The following is a 27,590-nucleotide window of genomic DNA, read 5'->3' as shown; positions in this document are numbered from 1 at the left end:
TTGGGGTCACATGTGAGATACCTAAGTGAGCTTTCAATATTTGAAAGCAAAAAGAAAATCATCTTGATGGCCAACCTCTGAAGCTTTTCCCATAAATTTCACAGTAGTGAGCAATATACAACACTGTGCAGCACTTTGTGCTGATATAAATTGTATTTTGACGATAGATGGAACTCTGGGTCTTATAAAGAAGACATCAGTCCAATGGTAAAAAAAAGCTAAAAGTCTTGTAGGTGCAAAACCCTTCATTAATTGCTGTGTGACCTTTGCTTTAGACCTTACAATAATAGTTTCTATGCTTTATGGTGTGATTATGAGGGTGTTGCACAGACAAAATTATATAATCAAATGGTCTTTGATGTAAACCCCCAAAGGGAAGTCTTCTGCTGCATCCATAAGTAATTTATGGAGTTAGCCTTTTATGTGTCATCAGATGTGTCAGACATTTATCTCACTTGCTAGAAGTCTAAGCAAAATCTCTCTGGGATCAGGTTGGACTGTCTAAATGGACTCTCTCCTATCACCACCACTCCCAACTCCCTCCCGTGGCTTTATGAATTCTACTCCATAAAGTTTTGATTTTAAATTCTCTCACAGTGCAGAAAAACAACTAAACCTCTTAGTCCAAGAGCAGAAGACATGCATCTAATAGCAACCAATCCACAGGAGGAATATTATTTTCTCCATTTCAATGGCAGCAATACTTTCCCTTGCCTTCTATGAAAAATAAATCCATTGTTGGGTTGGGAGAGCATAGGAGCAACATATTGCTTTAGTCCTAATGATCAGAAGTATTCTGTCAGGGGATTCTTCATCACAGTGGGGCCTACAGTGTTTGAGCTCCTTTACTGAGAATAATGGGCCAGATGTTGAAGGTCTATTTTCTCTTTTCCAAATGAAGGCGACAGTGGGAGCAGAAAGCTGCCCAAAGCCTTCCATTCCCACCATTTAAACCACAGTTTCTCCTAAATTGCCTATACTCAATGTTCACCCAATTAAAGAACTTTGAATTGTGAATAGAGCCTGTAGAGTAGAGTAGAGTAGAGTAGAGCCTTCCCACATGTCTTCCTCAAACAGCCTGAAATTCATCTTTAAAATGATAACTTTGATTCTGAGAGTGGATGGGGTGTTCTTCAAGGTTTCTGGTTTTATTTTTCATCATTAAGCCCTGCAGCCCTTGAAAAATATTCTGGACATTGATTGCTCCATTCTTGCCCATTGCTGACCTTGAAAATTCCAAAATATTTCTACACCTTCATTATATATTTTTTCTGTCTTTAGAACAAGCCTCCTTTGTCTTCTCATAGGAGCAGTTAAGTTAAGTCTTTCTGAGGGAAAGCTGACACACTCCTTCTCTTCCTGTTTTTAATAATTATTTGAACCATTTTTTTTAAAAAAAGGAAGACCTTTATAAAAGATTTTGGTTTTATCCTTTAATAAAATGTAAGTGATGGGCAGCTTTATAAATTGAATTAATAATCACATTTGCTACACGATTTTTAAAACTGTGTTTTATTGTTTAAGCATGTTTCCTTGAATACTAACAATATTAATAAGGTTTGTTATATTGCACAAACGCCCATTTAATGCAGTCTCTGTACCTACTCACAAGAAAATACAATATCTTTTGTTTCAGTTAATAGAAATATAGGGTTGTATTTTTAAAGTTTTCTAAAGTTAAAAGCAGAGACATTAAAATCAATTCAAAAGCAATTGTAAATGTATAACATCCTTTGTTGTTAAAGCTTTTTGAAAAACCAGCATAGAGGTTAGGATCGAATATCCAATCAGCTAGGAGGGCACTTTAGAGAATTGGGACAGGCAATTACAGGTGGTCCTTGAGTTCCAACCAATTATTTTGTGACCATTCAAAGTTACAATGGCACTGAAAAAAAGTGATTTACAACTGGTCCTTCAACTAAAATCTGTCATAGCATCCCCATGGTTATCAAACTGGCATCTATTTGCAGCATCCTGGGATCATGTGATCTCCATTTGTGACCTTTCCAGACAGCTTCCAACAAGCAATGGGGGAAACTGAATTCACTTAACAACCACATGATTCACTTAGCAACTGCAGTGCACTGATTCACTGTGGCAAAAAAGGTCATAAAATTGAGTGTGTGACTCACTTAAAACCACCTTGTTCGTTGTTCTTGCTGGATAGTTATCGACACGAGGAAGCAATTTGATTTCATTAGCAAGCTCTTTTCTGCCCATTGCGGAAATTCTGATCCCAACTGTGGTCTTAAGCCAAGGACTTCTCATACAAAGAAAGATTGATCCCAATCCCAAATGTAGGCAGATATTCTGGGATAGAGATATAGAGGAAGAGGCATTCTCTGAAGTAACTTGGACTGAAGCCATATAAAGAAGTAAAAATAACAGGCAGCCAGAGAGTTGCTATTAGCACAGATATTTCTCAAGTTCTAGAAACCATGTTTGCTGATGATTTTGGCAAACTTAAGATGGTGGACTGAACTTGGAGCTAGTCCTATTTAGAACACATTACAGGAGTCTAATTGAACCTAGGACTTTCTGACATGCCTGATTTGGTTAACCTCTGTGGGATATCGAGTACTACATAATAGTAGTAAGAATAGTAATTTAGTCAAGGCTACACAGTGAACTGAATCCTGCTCTGATCATCGGTGCATCAGATTCGTGATTTTTCCATTCTGTATTCAGGATCCTGGTAGCCTTTTATTTATTTATTTATTTATTTATTTATTTATTTATGAGACTTATATACCGCTTTAAGTGCAAGCACTCTCTAAGCGGTGTACACCAGTAAGCAATGTATATATATATTTACATTGCCCCCAACAATCTGGGTCCTCATTTTACCTACCCCGGAAGGATGGAAGGCTGAGTCAACCTTGAGCCGGTGAGATTTGAACCGCTGACCTGCTGAACACAGTCAGCTAAAGTGGCCTGCAGTACTGCACTCTAACTGCTGCACCACCTCGGCTCTAATGTTGTATTAAAGTCCTCCTGGAAAGAAGATAGGGCATCTGGATTAGAATAGTGCAACTTTATCCCATGTTGGCCTCTAGTTCCTATCAACACAAGCCAAAACAGCAAATAAACAAGGAGAATAGGAGCTATCAACATCAGGAAGCAGTCTGATTTTATTGTCTGTCTGTCTGTCTGTCTGTCTGTCAGTCACATTGGACTTCCATTAGTTGCTTCTTACAAGTGATAGCCTTTCAGATGTGTTAGAATGACAGTTCCCCACATTTCCAGCCAAAAGGTCTCATCATGGGTGTGAGTGATGGGAGCTATTGGTCTGACATATTTGGGGGCCACCATGTTCAGAAAAAAACTGTTCTGTTGGCTTAAGGCAGGAAACTAGAGAAATGAACCACTGAGTACCCTGGCTGAGGTGACACTCTTTGCAGATGTGCTATCTCAATATGTATAAAAGGAGGGATTCTGAATTGTTAATCTTGAAATTCTGTCTTCTATATGTTACAGCAATGATTTTCTAGCCATGGTTAATAATGACAGACAGGGCTCTCTGACACTGTGCATCCCTATCACTGTCTTTTCTTGTAGCATGTTGTATGTTTTCCCAGCACACATTTTGATTAGATGGCGCTGAAAGGCTTCATTGAGTATTCCCTGGCTCAATCTTCTGCAAGCTGTTCACTTCACAATGTGGTAGATTTCAAATCTCATCAACCATTATTCTACTTACTTGATATGACTTGAGTAACTTTTCTTACTCCGATGCAGCCTTCTGAGAACCAATAATGAAATGCATTCAATCAGTGGTCTTGTATTGGATATTTTTAGAATCAGATTCTACATAAACAGTCCAGTGTGCTATTTCTGCACATCAAGCCAGATGCCATGGGCCAGGTGAACCAACTCTGCATAGCAAAATTGTCACGCATGCTGAAAAGAAATCTGTAATTTAGATTTAGGTACCCTCTCACTCCAGTAGGCATTCAGAATCAAATGTGCCTCCTTTGGGTAGCTTCAAATTCAAATGGAGCTGGAAATGCTTTGAAACTGAATGAATTTGAATTCAGATGAGTTAATATGAATAGTGAGAGGCTGCATTAATTCAACAGTGTAATCATTTTAGGAAATTCAACTTCCATGGACTTTTTAAAAAAATCCATATTTGCATTAATTTTGCATCGCATGTTTATGGGTAGATAAATTGGAAATGTTCATATGGCCAAGTAATAAAGACAGAACAAGACAAAAAAAAAATGTCAGCATGCTGTATTTAGGTGTGCAGAATTGCTTTGGGAGTAGAGCTGGATGAATTTATTCTGTTCTAGCAAAGCTGCAGGCTGGAAAGGAACCTCTTGATTAAAGTCAAGTATGAGAAGGCCATGGGCATTTTGCCTTCTTGTTCCTCTTCCATCTGCCTTCCTGCCTCTTATGCTTCCTAGGAAGCTGCAGAAAGAACTTGAGGACATCAAGATGGAGCCTCTTACATGCCTCTTCACTTACAGATGTTGTTGACTCTGCTGCATTAATAAAATAAAGATACATGCATACAGACAGGAAGGATTCAAATAGTCAATCAATAGTCTTGGCTTTGAATAAAGCACTGGATAAGTATATTCTTTAATTGTTCATGAGCTGGACAGAAGTGAGGCATGCACACATTGAATCATCCCAATACTGTACCATCCTGTTCTTCTGAACCTATCTCTTCTCACCACAAATATCCTTTTTGAAAGCATTCTCAGTTATTGGTTGATTCTGCATACATCTTATCTATTCTGTTTATGAACGCAGAACCCTGAACAGGCGAGTGTGAAATTAAATGCAGAATGTATTAAATGGATCCATGCTGGTTGGATGAGTTTGCTTCATTGCTTTTAGAAAACTAATGTGAACTGAATTTAAGTTGTAGCCAAATTAGTGCCCAATTAAACCTTTCAGGAGGGGGCAACATTTCAGTCTGCTGAGGCTATGAGAACCAGGTAGGAAGAAGGCAGACCAAATGAAGGGAAGAGCGAGACTATGCTCTTTATCTACACATGTCCAATGCTAAATTGGAAAACTTTCCTTCAGCTTTCTTTTGAACTAGCCACAGTTCAAGTGGGCATGAAATACTTGGAAGTCGTGGTCTGACTGCTTTTGTGTTATAGTGTGCTCAGTATGAAAATTAATCCAGTTTTGGCTAGGAAAACTCAAAAAGATGAAATGGGAGAACATTAATGGAAAAAAATAGGGCTGAAAGTTTCTTACCAACCATTCTGTTTTTCTTTCCTTTTTTCTGCAAATGTCGTTTTCCACCAAAAGAGATCCACAGTCAAAAGCTCTTTGTATCTTGGACTGGGGTATTTAAGGACAAGGCCTTTGTTCAGCTAGGGAGCTGGGATTTTGTCTTAGATCCTGTTGAAAAGATGGTGAGTGGGGAAACAATTATGGTGTCTTGTGATGTGTGCATCCTTTTTCATTTTCTTACTATTACAGTATACCTGTTGCAAGTACAGTCTTGTATGTTTAGTGGAAGAGAAGGTGAAAGGAAAGGCTTTTTTGAGACTCATCAAATGAGGTGAAGAGTGCTCAGGTGTTGCAGGATGGGTCTCTAAGGAACAGGGATTTGTTCCACAACAGAGGAGACAAGAAAGGGGTCTCAAGGAGTAAGGGGCCACTCTAATCCCTATCATTTCTGAAATGGCATGTCAAAATCAAATGGGAGATTCTGGAACAGAATCTGTTATGCAGGGAAGGTAGGAAAATAATAGAGGGGAATAGTGAGAAGGCAGAATTTTATAACCCTTTCAATGCACTTGAAGGTGAGAAAGAGGATGCAGTTTAGGGATGAAAAAAATATAGCAAGAGCCCATTTTGCTAAAGTAAATTGAGCTTTCTAAACCAGATGAATTCTATTCCAAGGTAGGAAAAGAGCTGACAGAAGTGAATTTCAAATCACTGTTTGTAATCTTTGAACATTTCTCAAGAACAAGAGAAAAGCAAATATCCCAATACTCTAGACAGAGAGAATCTGGGAAACTACAGCAGACTAATTTGTCCAATATATGTACTGGCAAAATATTAAATTGTTCATTTTGATGTCTGCAAGTATTTGAAAAGTAATTTTATCATTACCAGGAATTATAAGTTTCTCAAGAATAAATAATGTCAGAATAACTATCTCTTCTAATGACTTAAAGTAACCTAAATGAAATTTTCCAAAAGGAATTGGTTCACTTTGGGATATGAGTAATATTCTAAATATGCTCGTGCCTGAATGATTGCATTTCTCCTGAAAAAGACTGGCAGCTAGGCATGGAACTATTGGCTTTCTCTTTTCAGAAGCTGAACATTTTTCAGCTTTTGCCCTTATGAAAGGGGCCTGTCTTATGAATGTTTCTCTTTTGGAAGAGTGTCCAATTCTTCAGCTTGCAAATAAGAATAACCCATTATTGATCTCTGGCAGTGACAAAATTTGCTTTCCTTTTCATTTGGATTTTTTTCATCTTAGCTTCCATCCATCCATCCACCCCTCCCTACTGACTTCCTCCTCTTTAGCAGCTTGTTCTCTTTCCCTGCCAAATATTTTATTAGAGCATCTGCTTTCACTCAGTCCTAAATGCCCCAACAGCAAAAATTTCCTTCTGCTTTAAGAATTTACACTGCTGACCTCATGCCAGCTCTGTGATAGCAGCTACACATTAAGGCTATAAAAAGTCTTTTTGCTGTCAAGTCATTTAATGAATCTATTTGTCCCCCTGGAACATTGAGTTATATGCTGCATAAGGCATCCTGTATTTTTTTTAAGTCAATAGGGTAGTCTTTGTAGTATTAGATTGAATGTTTTAATAAGACTCGAAAGGATGATTAATGGATCCCTCTTGAAGCGGCACCTTGGGCAGTAACAGCAAAGACTTAATTTTCTTGAAGTTGGTTATCATGTGGATTTGATCTAAATCAGTTGATGTTGATCTTTCTGGCACAGATACCTCTCTCTCTTTTTTGTAAGAACTTGTTTCTTTGAGTGGAAGGACTGCCCCATCTTTGCATGCAACAGAAACCCATGCTTAAACTCTTTTCAAAGTACTGGGTGAAGTTTGGTGTGCCATTCAGTATTTCTTTTTCTTTTTTCTTTTGCCTTTTTTTTAAAAGTTTTTATTTTTCATTTATCAATTACATAAACAAAAAAGAAAAAAAAATCACATTTGACAAAATAAAATAAATACACCTAGGTGTGGCTTGCCCACCCCCCCAAACTGCATCCACCCTCTCTAACACTCTCCCTTACTTCCCTCCTCTTTCTCACCTCCCCTCACCTCTCTCTCCCCTTCCCCTCTCCTCTCACCATCCTACTTCCTCCCTAACCTTTCGCCTCCACTCTCATCCCTCTTCGGATACAATGCCGGGGAAATGCCCAAGCAACATCTCTCTCATAAGTTGTCCCATCTATTATCTTACTTTAATCCTATTGTCTAACCTACTTTCCCACCCACCCCCAACCCCCCCTCCCCCCCACTCCCCAGAACACCCACCACCCCCAACCCCCCTCCCCCCACTTCCCAGAGCTTGGCACAGGGTTTTCAAACATATTAAACAAAATCTACTTAACTTTAACTAATACAAACTGAATCTAACTAAACCTATCCAACTATACAAATAACAAAATCAATAACTTACTTTAACTCAGATACGAAACAAATTTAAACAACAAATTCAAACAAATTAAAAAATTTAAACCAAAAATTATTCATAATCAACTATAAAAATCAAATACAAAGCAAATTAAACAATTCCAAATTTAAACCAAAAATTATTCATAATCAAAACAATACTTTTAATCATATCTACTCTAATCATAATTTATCCATTAAATCACATATTTATTCTTCATATAATTTATCCACCTTCTCCACCCCGAGATGTATATTTCTTTTAAACAATATAAACTTGGCTCTTAACTCTTTCCCCCCCAGACCCAAGTAAATTTATTAATCATAAATTTAACCTTTTCTCCTAAATCAAAACCTATCAACTTCTTATACACTTTTAATATATCATAATATATCGTAATTATCTTTACACGTTTATTAAACATTATAATAAATACTCCCAAATATTAAATCGCTAAATTAAAACCTATCAAGTCTTCTCCCAAACAGAGATCATAATTTTAAATTTTTAAACTTTTTCCCCCTAAATAACAAAGATTTAACAAAACTTCAAAATCCCTTGCAGCAAAACTTAACAGCTAACAACAGCAGAGAAATAGACCCTAACATGAGACATCAGCCATCAGCCAAATAGAAATTGCCAAACACTCCTTAAGAACACAAAGCCCTCATTGCACAAATCCCAGAACTTCAAAGTCACAAAAGCACATAAGAATCCTTCCACTCTCCGTCTCCTTCCCTCCTCCCTCCTCCGTGCCTCACCTCCAGCCATTGCTGCCTTTTTTCATTCCTCTTGGAGGGTGACCCCCTCCCCCGCTGCATTTCTTGCCTGTTTGCTGCTGCCAGCACAGGTGGCTGCCACAGCAGTTGTAAATTGGCTCATGGCCAGCTTGCTTGATCTCCTCTCCTCTCCCCCCACCCTCCCCTCCCCCTCCTTCTTCTTCCCCTTCGGTGCAGCTGACTCTGCCTCCTCCCAAGGCTGCTGCTTTTTTTCTCTCTCCCTCTCCTGCCCAAACTGCCTCCTTTTATAGGCTCTCCTATCTCCGCCCCTCCTCCTTTCTCATGGGGGAGGGTGAGCCAGAAATGAGCCTGGGGCCTTTGCAACTCCAGAGGACTCTCTCACTGTAAGTCCTTGCCTGTGCTGCCTCTTTCCCTCCCCCACTACACTTGGCTAGGCAGGGCTTCATACCTGGTATAGGGGATCTGGCTATCTGAGGGACCACTTTTCTCCCCTTGTTTTTGTTTGTCTGATAAAATGTGACAGTGGGCATACCTCAGTGTCAAGCCCCTGGGCTTGCCATGGGCTGGGAGATGGGGAGCATGCAGCCAGATGCCGCAGATGCTGTCCTCAGAGGAGACAGAAGCCAGGAACACTCCTCCTACCAGCTGGACAAGGGACTAGATAAGCAGGACGAGGGAGGGATTGTGCCTTACCTTGGCTGCGTCTCCCTTCCTCCAGCTGCCTCGTTATCAGAACAAATGGTTGGGACATCAGAGGCTCCGTGGGTGTGTCTGGAGGGGGGGGAAAGGGTGGTGCACTACGCCTATTATCCATACGGACCGGATGCTGGCTTGCTAAGTGGGGTGGGGTTGGTGGATGGAGCACAACTATGTAAAGCACTGGGAGCAATTCACTCCCAGTGCTGACTTTTCTTTTGCATTAAAGTTTGCTAGTCACCTGTTCCAACATCAACCAGGTGTTGCACGAGCACTTGTACCGTGGGGTCCTTGTGTATTTGGATGATATCCTAATATATACAACCACTTTGGAGGAACATGTCCACCTAGTTAGGCAGGTACTGAGGAAACTGTTGGATGCTTGCCTCTTTGTGAAACTCTCTAAGTGCGAGTTTCACCGGGCTCAGCTGGACTACCTGGGTTACAGGATCTCAGGGGACGGCGTAGAGATGGACCCACACAAAGTGAGAGCAGTGTTGGAGTGGCAGGCACCCCGCACTCGTCGCCAGCTACAAAGCTTCCTGGGCTTCGCCAATTTTTACTGGCAATTTATTCCATCATTTTCCGCTGTAGCCCTTCCCCTAACTAACTTGTTATGTACAAAGCACACTGCGAGTAAGCCATGGCCTGGACAACCGCTGGAGTGGACGATGGCCTGTCAGAAAGCATTCGAGGACCTGAAAGCCCTGTTTGCCAAGGAACCGGTCCTACTCCACCCTGATCCTGAGAGTCCTTTCATAGTTCAGGCTGATGCCAGTGACGTAGATGTGGGGGCTGTGTTGTTGTAAAAGAACAGCCAAGGCATGCTGCAGCCATGTGCATGCACGTCGTGGAAATTTTCAGCTGCTGAGAGGGCATGGGCGATTTGGGAGAAGGATGCGGTGTGGTGGGCTCTTTCAACATGGAGGCATCTGCTGGAAGGGGCGACCAAGCCATTTGAGGTGTGGACTGACCACAAGAACCTTGAGGTTTTGCAAACGCCGAGACGCCTATCGCCTAAGCACGTCCGGTGGGCCCAATACTTCCGCAGGTTTCAGTTCACTCTGAAGTATGTGCCGGGAGGAAGGAACTTCCTGGCCGATGCATTATCTTGCATGCCCCAATACCACAGCAGGCGGGAGGAGGTTGTACAGGCGATTATGCCGCCTTACCAACAGGGGGTCGCTCGAGCGGTTCCACGCCAGTTGGCGGGTGACTTGACCTAACAGCTACTAATGGCCGTTAAGAATGATCCCTGGTTGAAGGACCATCCTGGCATCTTGACACAAAGGGACGGTTTAGCATGGAAAGGCAATAAACTGTACGTACCAGAGTTACTGAGGCACTTGGTTCTCAAGCGGTGCCACGACGCCAAACAGGCGGGCCATTTCGGCTTCCTAAAAACATTACATCTCGTACAGCGTCAATTCTGGTGGCCCCGGATTAAAGTGGATGTAGAGGCCTATGTGAGAAGTTGCCATGTCTGTGCTATGGCCAAACCCCGTACTGGAAAGCCTTTGGTTTTATTACAGACAGTAGCAGATCCAACCCGACCTTGGGAGGATATAGCCATGGATTTCATTGTAGATTTACCAGAGAACCGAGGGTACATAGTTATTTGGACCGTAATCGACCTGTTTTCCAAACAGGCCCATTTTGTTCCTTGTAAGGGGCTACCGTCTGCTCGGCGATTGGTCAGGTTATTTACTGACCACATCTACCGGCCCATGGTGTTCCTCGGCGCATTATATCAGATCGGGGGGTGCAATTTACCGCACAGTTCTGGAGGGATTTTGTTAAATACATAGGATCATCCCAGGGCCTCAGCTCAGCATACCACCCCAGCACCAACGGAGCAGCCGAGCAAGCGAATGCCATGGTAGAGCACTACCTATGCTGTTACGTGTCATACCAACAAACAAACTAGGTAGACTTGTTCCCATTCGCCGAAGTGGCCTATAACAACACTGTGCATAACAGCACAGGATTCACTCCTTTTCGGGTGGTGCATGGGGTGGATTTTTTCTGATCTCTGAGTGGCCCCAGGGGGTCCCCTTGCTGCGTACACCCCAGGATTGGATGGCACGAGTGGAAGATCTATGGGCTAAGGTTAAGGAAGCATTGGCCAAAGCAGGGGCGGCCACAAAGGCACAAGCTGATAAAAAAGGGCTGAGCACAGGCCCTTTCAGGTGGGTGATTGGGTATACCTCTCCACCAAGTACCTACATTCGAGGGTGCCCTGTAAGAAGCTGGGTCCCAAGTACGTAGGTCCCTTCAAGGTGCTTCAGGTCATAAACCTGGTAACCGTACGGTTACGGCTGCCTCGGGTCTTTGGAAAGGTGCACCCTGTATTTCATGGGAGTCTGCTGAAGCCAGTAACGAATCCTCTCAGGGGCCTGGCGGCCCAACCACCAGGCCCAGTTTCCGGCGACCAGTTCGAGATACAAGAAATTCTGGACTCCTGGAGCCGTCGTGGACGAGTCCACTACTTGATGAGATGGAAAGGGTACCCTCTGTCGGAGGGGTCGTGGGTACGGAAGGAAGATGTCCATGCTCCGCGATTGGTGCGGGCCTTCCATCTCTAGCACCCTGGAAAACCGGGGGGAGTGGCCACGGAAGGGACCAATCGAATTGTCGCACACTCACCTGTCTCTGTTTGCCTTCTAGGAGGGGCCCTGGTAGAGGGGGCCGCCTGTCAAGCCCCTGGGCTTGCCATGGGCCGGGAGATGGGGAGCATGCAGCCAGACGCCGCAGGTGCTGTCCTCAGAGGATACAGAAGCCAGGAACACTCCTCCTACCAGCTGGACAAGGGATTAGATAAGCAGGACGAGGGAGGGTTGGTGCCTTACCTTGGCTGCGTCTCCCTTCCTCCAGCTGCCTCGTTATCAGAACAAAGGAACACAGAACTGTTCCTTCTGTATTTGGAGTTTATCAGCAGCTGGCAGAGGACAGCTGACACTCAGGTTCTATCTTTTTAGCAGTATCATCTGATAGGACCCAGGCTGTAGGCCTACTTTTGTCACAGTGTTTGTCTGTTGGAATAGTAATCACTAGAGGTTTCAATTGCCTGACTTTGCTGCTGTTTAAACAGACTTTGAAAACCTGGCTCTTTTCTCAGGTGTTAAGTTAGAACAGGGGTGTCAAACTCGCAATGTCATGTGATGTGTCATGACTTATCGTGACTTTTTTGCCATTGCTGGCAATGGGGTGGGCACAGTTTCGCTATGATGCATCTGGCCTAGGGGCCAGCAGTTTGACACCCCTGGATTATAAAATATATGTTTTAATGGGAATTTTGTTAATGCTTGGATGTATTAGTCTATGAGTTATTGCCATATTTTTGTTGTCCTGGATCTAATTACACTGTGAATAATACAGACTTGCCATTTCCTCTAGCAAATATTTTTTGAAGCAGTTACTTTTGCTCTTATCCTCACACTAGATCTAATATTTATTCTGCTGCTTATTTATAAGTCATAAATAAAATTCTATGGCCTGGAGCCTGTCAGATCCTTTCCCACGTTAGTAATACAAGCATTCCTTTACTACCTACTTACTACTTATACTTACTATTTACTTGGGGAGGGGGGAACAATCACTGGAGTCAAGGGTTAGTTTCTGAAACAAAATTGGCCCCTGAGGTCTGCAAAGGATGTGACTGTGACATGATATCATTTTAGAGAGCAAAAGTAATATTTTATCCTATAATTTTGGATTTTGAAGGTTTAGATTTTTTTTAAAGAAAGCAATTTGCTAGGACATTTTGACAGGTTTTATGGGGGGTCTCTGATGGTCATAGAACTGGGGTTGGGGCCGCACGAAATCTGTGGTGCTATCCATACTTGCCTTAAATTAAATATATTAGATGTTGCATGAATTGCTAGAAATAATCAATCTTGTAATCACTTAATTCCATTTTCCCAAGGAAACCAATTTTATGGGGATTTTATACATAAGTTAATGACAACCTCTCTGAAATATTTTGAGAACTCTGAAACATGTTGCTATTATTCTGTACAATGAATGGCAATTTCCATTTTCTCAAAGTTAGAAGTCCTGCGGTATGAATATTCAAACACACTGACACATTTTTGGTCTACAAAGTCATCTTATCTTTTAGTTGACATCCTTTAAAATGTAACTGTAACGCCCACTACCTCTATTCCTTTCTTCCATAAATCTCACACATCTAGCAAACTAGTACTCATTTGAAAAAAGAAAAAAAATCTTGCTGTGCCCTGTCAGATAGGCAAATTAAAATTTTACAGAAAATTACCATGTGATATATCTTCTTTTACCATCAATAACTTTGCTAAGACATTAAATCTGTCTTGAGTTATTGTATTTTATGTTTTTTTTTAAAAAAAAATCTTGCTCAGACTATTGCTGCTATTACAGTTGTCACTGAAGTAATAAAAAAAAATAAATCCTTTATTGTGTTCCTGTGGCCTATAAATCAGAGAATGGGAACATTTGGGGATAGTGAACCCAACTAGAATCTTTAAAACATAACATGGGTATTGCCAGAAATGCCTGTGGACTAAATAAATTTCAGCCCCAGCACATTAAAACTAAAGCTGATTAGTTAATAAAATGGCATTAAGTGAACAATAACTTAGTTAATAACAAGTCAAGGAAGCACATAAAGAGAGTAGGACAGAATATTTGTTTAGTAGAAGAAGCTTCTAGAATTAATAGATAGACTAAGCAAATATGTGATTGGCCCTTTACCCTGGTTGCTAGGGAACACTTTATACTAAATTCTAAATTGAATTTTATGCTTATAGAATTGGTCTGATCCCTGGCTATGGCAATTCCAAACTGGGCACTGTCACAAAAATGGCAGCTGGGAGCCAGGGGCTTGTACATTCACCAAAAGTCAGCCTTGAGTCTCTCTGTCTCTCTCTCTCTCCCCCCCCCCCCGTGTGTGGGTAAGAGAGAGAAATTGTTACAAAAATCCCTTTAAACAAAAGCAAACAACTAAGATTGTGTCTGTCCCCTTTTAATCCTCCCTGCTCAATATATTCCCTAGTACCCAGTTTATTTATGTGTTTATTAATGCACCAAGCCCCACAGAGAAAAGTTTTTCCTGGGTGACATATAATTTTTAAAAGCCTGTGCCTAAACATTTAAATGGGACCCTCTCCTAAATATACATATTGTATACGCATGCTGTACATACTATACATCCTAAACATGCATACTATACATGCATACTGTACATACTATACCAGCCGTACATGCATATGCATACATCAAATTAATTAAATTCTCAATTCTCTAGACAGCAGAGACAAGTTAATTACAAGCTCATTGCAGCAGAAATGAAAAGTTAATCTTAAAAGCCTGAAGCAAAGAAAACATCTTGGCTTGGTGCAAAAGCAAAAATTAGATAATCAGAGACCCTCTGGTGAAGACAGTAAAGATTACTACCCAAATACCCGTCTCGGAGCAAGCTTTCCAATGAAAGTTAGACATTGTAATCCCAAATCAGGGACCTGATCTTTATCGTTTCATTTGGACAGTTGAACTCACATTTAAACCAAGCAGTAGCTATTATATATCCAGTTATTGTTTTCTTGGAAATGAAAGTAATCGAAATAGAGGGAAATGCTTTCCTACAGACCCTGGTGGTTCATCTCAAAATGATTTTAAAGAGCAAATTTTGGTGACATTTTAAAATCTCATTTTTATATAAAAGCATCAGTTAACAAGCAATTTTTTCTATGTTGCATCACAAAAATGTGTGTATTGGTTAAGAGTATGATAGATGGATGGTATCTTTAAACCATTTTTTTACATACATGGAATCCATCCCTCACTTGTCTAACATATTGTATAGTAGTCTATTAACAGGAAACATTATTTCCTTAAACTAAAATATCCATTAACTCAAAACTACATTTCTAAACTTCTTGCTTTGTAAATCATATTGTTTCCAAAGCCACCTCTGAACATTGATTCCGAGAATCTTCAGCTGAAATCTATTAATATAACTGCATTCATTTCCGAGAATCTTCAGTTGAAATCTATTAATATAACTGTATTCACTTTGTAAATGTAAAAATTCAACCATGTCCTACATTCATCTGAAAGCTATTTGTTTCTGCTACTTTGCCATCAGATAATACCTCTGGTATTCTGGTTTACACACTCTTTTAAGTATTACATTATTAGGTTGAACGGTGAGCATAATAATAAATAGTAACTAATACTGTTCTCAATTTTTTTAATGTTAATGTTACAAAAAGAATCTTATTCTGTTCTTCAGGGTAGGGTGGATTTACAGAAACAGTTTTCTAAAATAGTGATATATAAAATTCAAAGAAAAACAATAGTATAAAAATTTACAGTAGCAGCAACGGTGTACTTATAAAATCTGAAAGGACAGCACCCATTTCTTAAAAGGAAACCAGAACATCCAAATTTTCAAGAATTCAGCTGTCAAGTATACAGGGAGCTATCCATGGTGCCATTGAATTCTTTTTTTTTTTTTTTTTTTTTTGTTAAAGCGTTTTGGGTTTTGGTGTTTTATTTTCATTTTTGGTCCCTTTGAGTTGATGTTGACTTCTGGTGACTGCCTGGACTTGTTCCTGCATTTTTTTGGTAAGCTTTTTCAGAAATGGTTTGCCATCCAGCTGATTTTGGGCCTAAGGCAGGGCTAGAACTCACGGTCTTCCAGAGTTTCTACCCTGATGCCTAGCCACTCCCCCAACAGGATTTGCAAGGCTGGAATATAGTGGCTTAGATTTTTCCCATTGCAACTTGTTTGCTCACAATAAAGATTGCATTTTCCCCATTAATTTCACCCTGCAAAAAAATGGCAACTGTTTCCAATACCTGACAGCTGCCATTTGCATAAATCATTAGGTGTGCTGATTATAGCTGTTTTCTGGGATTTTTCTTCAAACCTTAAATGGCTGTGATTTCTATTGTGATTTCTATTATTGTGCATTTTCAGCAATGGGGAAAGGGAAACAGGGAAGTATAAACACATATCAACCTAAAGAGTAGTCAATATGCATCCTCCCACTCCTGCATTTATAATTTCCAGGAACATATACATGCTTTGTAAGTGCTTCACCCAATACCAGAAAGAGAGTAAATAAGTATTAAATTGTCACTAGAATGCGAATTGTGGCACAGAGAACAGGAGAGAGTAATCATTACTCCATAAGGATCAACCATTCTTGACTGTGGACCAAGATTACCCAGGACTAAATCCCCGTGCTAGTTTTGAGTTTGACCATGTCTTGCCTATGTGCATCTGTATGAGCCTGCAAAGGCACACCATCTGACCTGGAGATAGTAAGGTATCCTAGTCTCTTCAGCTATAGTACTCTTTCTCTATGGTTCACCTTTCCAATAGACTCTCTGAATTTATTCAGCTGGAAAAGGAAACCAACTTGCCAAATTATAAATACTTTTCTTTTTAAATGTTGCATGTAGCAGGTAAATAAATGTTTTCATGGTGACTTTGTAGTGAAAGAGGGTCATTCCCACATTCCAACAATGTAAAAAGTTGAGTCCACTTGAGTGCAGAAGTGTCCAGTGTCTCTGATTGAATCCATACCCAAACAATTTCAATTAAAGATGTGATAGCAACTCTGTTGGAAATCCCTGCTCCAGATTAGCATCCTATCCTTCAGTGCATGGAGACTTAAACTAAAGCACCCTTAATTAGACACAGTTAATTGGGTTGTTTTCCCTTCACAGACACCCCAGTGATTATAGCAGGCAAATGATTATGCTCTTATGTACTTAACACTGATGTATTTAACCCTCTTTGCTATATTTGGTCACATGTAGTGATGCCTGCTCATAGCTCAGTGTAATTTCAGCCTCTGAGAAAATAGACAAATTGAGAAAACTTATTTGTGAGTGAGAAAAAGACCAAAATGATGATGATGATGATGATGATAACTGACTTACAAAATATTTTGAGACTATTAACTGAACACAATTCAAAATATTGATGTAGGAATTAGGTTAGGAAGTATTCTTGTATAAAAAAAGACATTTGTAATTTTATGATGGATCTGAAACAGATCACTCCTCATTTTCCTTGATTCTGGCTCACACAAATTGGGAAGCAATTGCTTGTGACTCTAGCTGAGGCCATTGGAGCCTTGAGTGCATGGGAAAGGAACAAAAGAGGCTTAGTTGTGATAGGAGATTTGGACCAAGTGTAAGAATTAAAGCTGCCATCACTAGGGTAAGAAGAGCATAGGTGTAAAAGCCAATCCCTGAAGAATTGTAAAATGAGGGGTCCTTGGTGCTCTCTTGCTTGTTTTTTTTTTTTTTTTTTTGCAGATGTTTCATTACCCTAACTAGGGTAACATCCTCAGTGCTAGTGTTGTGAAATGGAAGGAGCAAGGCAATGTTTGGGAATACAAATTCTCCAGATATGCTGCCCATTCTTTACTTTGAACTGGTGGCCTTTGCTGCATTTCACATCAGTGAACTTGCTAAGTTAACAAGGCTTGGTATTACAATTCTTTATTGGCCAAGTGTGATTGGACACCCAAGGAATTTGTCTCTGGTGCATAAGCTCTCACTGTACATACAAGCAACAAGTAATAATAAATCATGATCATAATCATAAAATACATCCATCATAAATCATACGATATAACGTTCAGTGATATTTATAGGATACTAAATTAGCAAACAACACAAATCATACTAGGATACTAAATAAAACAATTAGTATAAATTGTAAGATACAAGCAACAAGGTTATAGTCCTAAGAGGATAAGGAAATAGGTAATAGGAAAGATGAGTAGGATAATAGTAATACAGCCCTACTAGATAGTTTAACAGTGTTGTGAGAATTAGTTGTTTAGCAGAGTGATGGCATGGGGGAAAAAACTGTCCTTATGTTTAGTTGCTTTGGCATGCAATGCCCTATAGCATCATCTTGAGGGAAGAAGTATGGTATGAGACATATTTCTTCTGTCTGCCTGTGCTTGATACATTGGATTGGATGATATGATTTGATATGAATAACTTGACTGAGGCATTTATCAAAGTAAATCTATGAAATATTTTTATTTACAGTTTGGAAGAGCTCTGCTTTGCTTTAGCTCCTTCTCTGCCCCTTCAGTGGTCTTCTGAATCTGTGCAGTCACAAACAGATTGTGTGCCTTTAAATTCTGTGAGAGAAAAAATTGCCATCTCTGATGTTTCACTTTGAATGCCAAGGCATAGTATCATTTCTGATATGCAAAACAGTGTGCCAAGGTAGATCACAACCTCCTTTGCACAGGCTTATTAACTTCACCATATTTTTGGTGGGAAGAGTTATATGCAACACGGTTGTTCAGTATTGCACACAAAATCATTATTGGCTTTACGAATCCATTATTCATAAAGTATTGGATTCATATTTTGAAATGCAGCATTTTATGATTGCATATGATCTGATATGGATTTGTTACTTTATATTGTTACATTTTTCTACTTATTGATATATATTCAGATATTGCTTTGGGCATGATTTACAGTAGCAGGATACTGTACAAATAAATCAATGTCAATATACCTCTATTTGTCTTGCAACATGTTTACCCTTTGGATCATTTTTGGATACATTCCTATGAGCTAAATGGCAACATGACCAAGCGTATGGGCCTTCAACGTTTGATTGTTTTTCAGCACAGCATGAATCCCCATCTCTAAATTACGTTTCTCAGTTTCCACTACTCCACATTAACTGAGCCATCCATTAAGTCAGAACACTGCTGATGCTGCCTCTTAGAGCTGCATTAGCAATGTGCTCTCCTGTTGTGATTAATGATTTTACGGTGACTAATGATTACCCAATTATTGTAAAGTGTCTCTTCCTTTCCCCTGGGCTGTGCTAATTAGCCTTGTAGACCAAGGATCTTGTATGGAGCTTTTTTTTTTTTTTAAATCCTCTTAGTGGCCTTCCATCTCACTTTCTGGTAAGCACCACATGAATAGCAAGAATTTCCCATCCTGACCTGCTAAGTAGATGAAAATATATCTTGGAACTAGTGTAGAACATAGCTTGAATTTGCTGCTAGCAAATTACTTGAGGCTCTGGTTCCCTCTTTCTTTAGCAGCAGAGTCCTCAATGGCTCTGGAGCCCTGAATTCTGCCCTTAAGTAATTGCTGCTTTACTCCTGAAGACACAGTTTTATCTTTCTTCCTGTACTTGAATACAGGAATACATACAGGTGGTCCAGTAGTGAACCTGTTAAAGAAAAAGAAAAACCAGTGGTTCACTAATCTTTAGCCAGCTATCAGTTGGCCTCACCTGTCATTATTTGCACATGTGGATCAGAATGGTTGAACTGATTCTTTGTTTATTGGAGATACAGAAAGAACTCATTTTATGCCTGAGGGCTTCCTCACAAAGCACAGCTTTACATGGGCATGCTCCTCCTCTCATACATGCAGAAAATGGTCATGGAAGTCAGCAGCCAGTGACCTTAGACATGCCCTAATAGGATCACAGAGGATTCCTAGATTGAATTAAAGGATAGCAGAGAAACTGCATAACCAAGCCCGTGCCACCACAAGTTGGAAAACACCAGCTCTGAAGTTGAGCAGGAAATTGCAACTGCCTCAGTGCTGGAAGAGGAACAAGCCGATGACGCTGTTCAAGGCCACTTAGTGCAACTGTTGAAGTGTCCAGAAATATCCATGTACACCAATGCCAAGAGCAGAACTAATCCCTGTGCAGCCTTACCCTGATGTCTGAATATTTGGCAGCACTAGTAGAATGCAGTTGTGGGATCAGACATTCTGCCTGTGCTTTTCCTGTTATCACTAAAGTGAGATGTACAGGAAGATCCAGGAAATGTATAGTGCAGCTTCTCTTTACCTGGAAATTTCCAGATGTGTTGGGCCATAGCTCCCATCACCCCAACATATATGGAAGACACCTGAAGAAAGATCAGTACTTTTGTTTACTATTAGGACTCTTAAAATCTCAGGGTGAAACTTCGGAGATAGAAAAGGCCCTCTTCTGCAAGAAGAGATGTGTTAGCAAATGTATTCTTTCTACCCTTCTCACATGAGGAAATACATAAAGAACATGAAGGAACAAGGTTTAGATATTTACTCCTTTCTGGAAAATGAAGCAGAAGGAAGCACATAATGATGGTGGCACCATGCTTCTTGTGGTAATTAAACTTTTCCTCCAGCTCTTCAGTGAATGTGAAATGTTTAGCTCTGTATTATTCTGCATCCTGCAGCTTGCATAAGCTGCATTATATTTTCTATATAGGGATTGTTCTGAAGATCTCTGTAGTGGTTTGCTTTAATTTCCTAGTATTTAGTATTAAAAAAATGCAACTTGGTCAGTACAGTACAATTCCTCTTTGAGTGCTCTTGATGGTATTGTATTCTTATGATTATATATAAACTTACAGAACACAAAAGAAATGGTTACAGTGTGTACAGTCTAGATCAAGCTTAAAAAGATATACGTTTAGAGTGGAGAGGAAATACAGTCTGGTCCATTCTTCCTTACTTCCTTGATCCCCACCCTGGTGTGCTAAAATTATCTTTACACTTATTTCAAGATAAACATTCTTGAGTATTTGCCTTAAAGGTGATCATCTATTCTGCTTTTACCAAACACTCTATTTTTCAATTGTTCAGTTCAGGCAAGATTATATAATATGTACAGTCTAAGTGCTATGGCTATTGCTCTGCTGTCAGACCTGCTCCAGTGTGATTCCTTATGGAAGTAAAACTCTGGACTCCATTTGGCTGAAGTGAGAAGACCCTTTTACTAAGAGATGCTGATTGCAGTGTAGTCGAGCAGAATCTAAAATTACCATGAGCCAATACAAAAAGAAACCCCTGGCTCACCCTAGGCCTCCCCCTGTAGTCCACCTGTGGATAACCAATCCAGCACCGCCAAGGTGTTATGAGATACAGTACACTGTTTGGGCTGGTGAAATTCCACTCTCTGGGCAAACGGCCTTGAAGATGCTGGAGTGCCAGCACAAACCGGATTCCAAAAAGCTCTGTCCTTCCTCAACTGTCAATTCCCCCCTCCCAATTTCCCATCATATAGGTATATAGCTTTATTGCCCATTTGTTCCCCTCTCCCTTCCCCAATTGATGACAAAACGCTGGCAAGGCACCAAGTCAAACCTGGTAGATCTGCCATATGCTCTTGTAGTTTATAAACAGATACCACCTAGCAAGTGTAGCTTAGCTCTCCCTAGTAAGAGAGAAAGAATTCTGTATTGTGATTCATGCCCAGTCCATAAGACACACTGCATAAACAAAACTAATATTCATGAATTAGTTAATTACAATATATTCATCATACTGTTCTGCATCTTACATATTACAGTATGTGACAGCGTTGGATCTTGTTTAAAGAAATGCAATCACTTCAGTCCAAAAGTAAGGATTTTGAATAAAATTGATCACATGACAGGAAATCATGTTAAATGTGAAGCTAACAACTTACGAAAAATACCAGCAAACAACGATCAGTATAATAAAAAATAAGTTTGGCAGTCTTAATGGCTCCTTCTCTGGATGGGCATAGTCTGAGTTTGAATGGGATAGTTTTGTGTCTCTCCTCTAAAACCACTAAGGTAAGTATGTGGAAACCTACAAAAGTTAAGGCCCTCCTTAGTTTGGGGACAATAATTTGATTTAGCTAACTAGCAGGGCTAAAAAGCATGCAAGAACTATTTAGAAATATGTCTAAATATTTAGACATATATTTAGACATATAATAATCAAATAGACATTTAGCTTTCACTCCTTTATAATAATTTCCCAATCTTTTGCTCTTCAGTTGTCCTCTCTGTGTGCTACTTTTTAAAGTGTTCTGTCTTCTCAGTCCCTTCCTTAAAATAATATGCATAATATAACTTTGTTGGAATGAAATTATGACCGCTATTTGAATAAACATTTGTACTGGCTACTTTCTTCATTAAGTTAAGTGTCCAGCTTATAGCTGCAAGAGTGCAGACTTGATATTGTTCAAGTAGAACGTTTAAGTAACTATTAATCTAAAAGGTAATTTTACAGGAGAAGTAAATTCCTTCTAAAATGCTAAGTCTTGCATTTGTTTTTATTCACAGCTTTTTCATGGGTATCTATCACTGTTTGGGTATAAAATAAAAGTTTTATTTCTTGTAGAATGTAGATAATTATATATTAGTCTAAAACATGTGAATGTAAATGTTCTCAGGTACTAGAGATCACCCTTTGATAAAGGGTAGCAAAAACTGATTTTTTAATTTTTTTATTTAATAAGCAAATTTATATAGCTGCCCAACTCACACACAGGTGACTCTTTTTCATGGCATTTTGTGAATTCTGCTTTCTCCTGTACATTTTTTAGTTAGTGCTCCATCTGTCCTTACCTGTTTGTCTGTCTGTCTCTCTGTGTGTGTCATTATTGAAAACAGGTGGGCTGGGGGAAATCCATGATATCCCCTCTTACATCTGACATAGAGGAACGCTCTTATCTTTGAGTGTGTTGGACATATTGTAATGTTATTGTGTAACCCTTCACCACACACACCCTTAAAGCTTTTTAAGCAGCACTTCAGCCAGCTTCATAAAGTACCATCTGAAAATCCCTACTTAGATCTAAAGAAAACCTTTGTGGGATACTCATTTTGCACATGCAAAAGAGAGAAACACCAAGTGGAATATTTCAGGTCTCAATACTGTAGAAGCTGAATGGGAGCAGGTTAATGTAAACATTCAATCATCCTAGCTTCCCCCTTAAATTGTCCATGCAAAACAGTGGAACTACCGTATGATAATTCCCAGTGGCAGTCTTGTGAGTAATGAACTACTCTCTTGTCCTAAATAGAATTTAATCTGATCTGTAACCTTTATATCTCCCTCCTACATCTTTCAAAATGGCAGAGTTTGACTACCCAAAGGGGAAGAATTACCTTTCATTTCCACTGCACAGAGTTGGCATCCTTGGTAGAAATTGACTGGCTTCTGTCCCTAACATTAATAACAGAAGATCAAACCAACATTTCTCTCTCATGATGGGAATGAGTTTATATCTGAAGACATCTGACTGATAAAGCAAACGCAAAGAGGTCTTTGGTAGAAAATATTTTCCATATGGGGAACTGGTTGCTGGGAGTACATTTTCTTCATACTTAAATTGACAACCATTAGAAACAATAGACTGGCTTATTCCTTAGGCTGGAGTTTTGTTGTTGACATGTCTCCAAAGAGGATCCCAAATTTCTGTCCTATGGCTTGATTTTCAGTCACACTCATTGTATTCTGAAGCACCTTTTTCAAAGGACTTGCACAGACATAAAATGAATCTATTATTTTAAAAAATCATCCTAAGAGCTATTTCAGTATTTTAGCTGTCCTCCTGTAGGTGAATTGACCATTGACTAATGATTGACCCATATACTAAATGACCATTGATTTCAAGAGGCCAAAAATGGAGGAGACTGAAGAATAGAAGAAAATTATATAAGGAAAAAAAGAGTGAATGTGTTGGGAGTGAAATGAATGTCCTACCCTAAGATCACCAAAAGCTTCAAATAGGATCTGAAGAGAATATTGATATAGAGAAGGAAGTGTGGATTATAGGCTTAAGCTTCCTCTCTTGGGGCAGTATGAATGAAAGGTGCCATGGACAATAGCTGAACTGGATTTGTACTTCCTCTGTGACATGGATTATCATATTAGTATGGTGTCACAATAGTGTAGATGGGATAATGCTTAGGGATGCATCTGATAATGACACCTTAGAAATAGTTAAGAGAAAAGGGAGGGAGGGAGGGAGGGAGGGAGGATTTCATTTATTATATAGAAATAACAACACTAAAGCATTTCCCCTGGTCACTGAGTTTTCCTAGACCAACATTTGGTGGCAGCCCCCCTCCCCCTTAAGATAACAGAGCAACTATATAAATTGCTAACTGAGTAAAATTAAGTTTGTTAAAATCTACCTTGATTCCCATTCCATTCCATTGACTGCCCATCTCACTGTCACAAATCTGTGTGACTAACAACTGATAAAAACACATAAAATAGCAACACAAAACAAACCACTATATAAAATCTGTAATGATCTCTGATAACTTCCATCATTTGATTTGGAAATGTGGGATATGAAGAGGGTATGATTTTATCTGTGAATCAAGGGCAAACCCATTCAAATTGCCTTCAGATTCAATATGAAATTGTTTGTGTTCTCAAAATGCACAGAATGGCAGAAGAGGATGAAAGTGGCAGGGATAGAAGATCCTTTAGGGAACTTTAACCAAACGTTTAAAGAACTGCTTTAAAAATAAACTACTGCTTTGCCAACTGCTTTCCTGTTGTGCCATGGTTGACATGATACAGCATTGACCAATTTGATGCATGGGAGCTTTATGGTTACTGGACAGCCATTTGTCTGAAGTGGTAGGGTTACCTGGCTGAGCAGGGGGTTGGAGTAGATGACCTCCAAGGTCCCTTCCAACTTTATTATTGATCATCGCACAGTCAGCCAGATGTTCAGACTGGATTTGGCATTTTGTCTATCTATGGAGTCCTTACCAAGGACCTGGGATAGACAGATGTGGATGTTTGATGTTATAACAGATATCGTCGCAAGATGGAGGCGGTTCCTAGTAAGGCCACCTTTTGCAATTGACTAATGGCAAATTTGTCAATGCCAATGGTGTTCAAGTGGTACTCCAGCTTTATTATTATTATTATTATTATTATTATTATTATTATTATTATTATTATTATTATTATTATTATTACTTTTATTTTAACAAGGGGACTCACTCTTCACACATAGGCCTGTTTTTTATGTAGTATGCAAAGCACACATAGGCCTGTTTTTTATGTAGTATGCAAAGACTAGGGATAGAGAAAGAAAAATATCCTTGCATCAATCAGTATATCTAAGACTGAATAATAGATGTGTATGAATCATCTTAAATTCAGATTATCAGATTTGATTATCAAAAGCTATTGATAAAATTGGTTTGATTTATTTCAGTATTTTAATCTGAAGCATGGAATGAGACCAATTTGATTTTCTGAACTGATTTGAAATAAGGGCTTTTGTGCCCTTTTGAATTGTTAAATTAATTTGCCTATCCAATTCCTAAAGTCAGTTCAATTAAGAATGAATTTTTCCAGTATTTTCCAGAATACTGATTTGAACAAGCACTCTTTTTTTTTTACTCCAAAACAACCAGAATGGAACAAATGTATTTCCTTATGCCCTTTATACCATTGTTATCCACAACAGAGTTCCAGATGTGTTGGATTACATATAGTTACCAACCAGGATAGCCTTTCGGGAAATATTAATTATAAGAATTTTAGTCCAACATATCTCAACTGCATGAGTTTGAAAAAGATTGTTGTATATCCACGGACAGAATGAAGCAGAATAAAAATGTTTCTGTAATGTGATTTTTTTTTTAAGTGGGGAAATTACCATTGAGGAGATATATTAGGCCTTCATAAGGAGGGTTGTTCGACTTATTTGCTATCCAGCAAAATGGAATGTCAGTTGCTAATTTTTTTCTTTGAGGAAGCTGATAACAGCAATCTAAAACTCAGCAAAATAATAGGTTAGGGAATCTCAGCCCAACTTCCGGAGGCTGTTATCTCTATAGTTCAATCCATTATCTGGATGAATATCAGTGTTATTTTTTATTTGTGTCCTTGCCCCTAAGACAGGAGTTGGTGGCTCCAAGTAATAAATTGGTGATAAATGGAGCTCACAGTCTAAGGGGGAAAAAATGACAGGATAATTTTTTGTTGTTGTAACCACTCATTGAAACTACTGTACCTCTCTTCTTTTTCCCCACATCCTCACTCAACAATTCAATATTTCAAAGGAACCCAAAGGATGTTTTCCTTGTTGCATGAAGACAAGAAAGTGTACAATCCAAAAAGCAGGTTTTTCGATCTTTCCTAAAGCTACAAGATAAAGCAGCCCTTATTGATGTAGCTTGGGAATTGTATACATATTGTGTATATTAGAAATCTCAACTCAGCCCTCACACTCTTTTCCTGAGAGATTCAGCAGACTGGGAGCTTGCCAATTCAGGCAGTCTGTTTCTCCATAAACAGTCACAGCTTAGTGGGGGTTTCACTATTAAACATTGTCAGATACATTTGCTAAAAATGAATACAATAAAAGCAGTTGTGCATCAGATTATTTAGCATCTTAACAATAGCATCTATAGCAACAAAGCCAATCATTGTTTCTGTTTTTCCAAAGCCTAACTAAAGAGATCTTCTCCAGTGTTTTAAATATTCAAATGGAACAAACTTGAAAAACCTCCCTATCTATCAGTCTCTCATCCTGAGGTCCCATTTGTTAAGCACAGTTTGAATGGAGGCAGATGGTCCATAAGATCAGCCTCTCACAGCTAGTGCTTTCCAAATATATTAAAATGAAACTGTAAACATTCCCAGCAAGCATCACTCAAAACCAGACTAGTTAAGAAGTCTGGAAAGTTTGCTGCATCTGAAGGGCATCAAAATTGGTTCAGGAATATGTCACCAAGGAAACAAAACTACTAATGAAATGAATGTTCTCTGAAAGTGTCAGTTTGATAGCAAGGGGTGTGGTAGCGAAGTAGGTGAGGAGGTAGTTTGGAAAGGGAAAATGTTGCTCAAAATTTGAGGTGGAACAACAGTTACATAAATGAGGCTGAAGTTTGAAGATCCTTTCCTTTCCTATCTATTTCTGTAGTTGTTTGGGGAGCCAAGTACAGTATCTTTTCATTTCAGTGTAAGAGTTAAACTCTGGTGCATAGATATATAAAAACCCTTAATTTTTTATTCTGCAACACAGTCTATTTTTATGTTAAGGCTTCATCCTTGTCTGCAATAAAGTTTCTAATTTTGGTGAATCATGTCTGAGAATCTTCTGAATGAGAGATTAAGAATGAGGAGAGAAGTGATTCACTGGTGAGTCTGGTGTGAAGCCCGACTACCAAAGAAAACATTCATTCATTCATTCATTCATGCAAATAAAATTACAAAATACCTGTTTCTTTCATGTTTTTAGACTGCCCATCCTCCCTCAAGATACAAAGGCAATAGGTGAGATTGTCCCTTACCACCCCATTTATTTCAAGATGCTTTGTTGTTGTTTGGGGCATGTGTAGATGATTTTTAAAAAATGACCTAAATTACTCATCATTTTTATTTTCTAAAAATTATTTGGGAGCCAAAGTGGGATTCCATGACATCTTTGGAAATGAAAATCAAGTCAGCCTTTGCAGCATTTGAGGTTCCCATTTAATTTTTTTGTTTGTTTGTTTACAGAATGTACCATTTGTCATATGATCAGTTTGGGTTCTGCAATATCTCTGCCAAAATACAATTAATTTTAAAAATATCCTGGCCATATAATTAGAATGATTCTACTTTGCATTGGCTGAGTCTCCACTAGAAATCTAGTAAAGTCCATATCTTGGGTGCCATGTTCTGTTTAAAAAAAACATCGGTGGTGATATAATGAATGAGAGAAAAGGATTTTGGCATAGGAAAATCTTTGTATTGTCTTCTTTGTCT

General features: G+C 39.2%; 1 protein-coding gene and 1 long non-coding RNA gene across 4 annotated transcripts in view; one reads left to right on the top strand and one right to left on the bottom strand.

The window, feature by feature from the left end:
• OLFM2 (olfactomedin 2) overlaps positions 1–27,590 on the top strand; it is a 218,059-nt gene that overhangs the window by 52,193 nt on the left and 138,276 nt on the right. The window lies entirely within an intron of this gene.
• LOC120312189 lies at positions 2,864–5,740 on the bottom strand. Its single transcript, XR_005557811.1, has 3 exons — positions 5,218–5,740; positions 3,701–3,742; positions 2,864–2,994 (listed from the first exon to the last, which is right to left on the bottom strand). It is a non-coding gene; the product is annotated as an uncharacterized LOC120312189 (long non-coding RNA).

The sequence above is a fragment of the Crotalus tigris genome, unplaced genomic scaffold (genome assembly GCF_016545835.1).
Source record: "Crotalus tigris isolate CLP2741 ecotype Arizona unplaced genomic scaffold, ASM1654583v1 scf7180000018445.1570621, whole genome shotgun sequence".
Lineage (NCBI taxonomy): Eukaryota > Metazoa > Chordata > Lepidosauria > Squamata > Viperidae > Crotalus > Crotalus tigris.
This window is presented reverse-complemented; position numbering and strand designations above follow the sequence as displayed.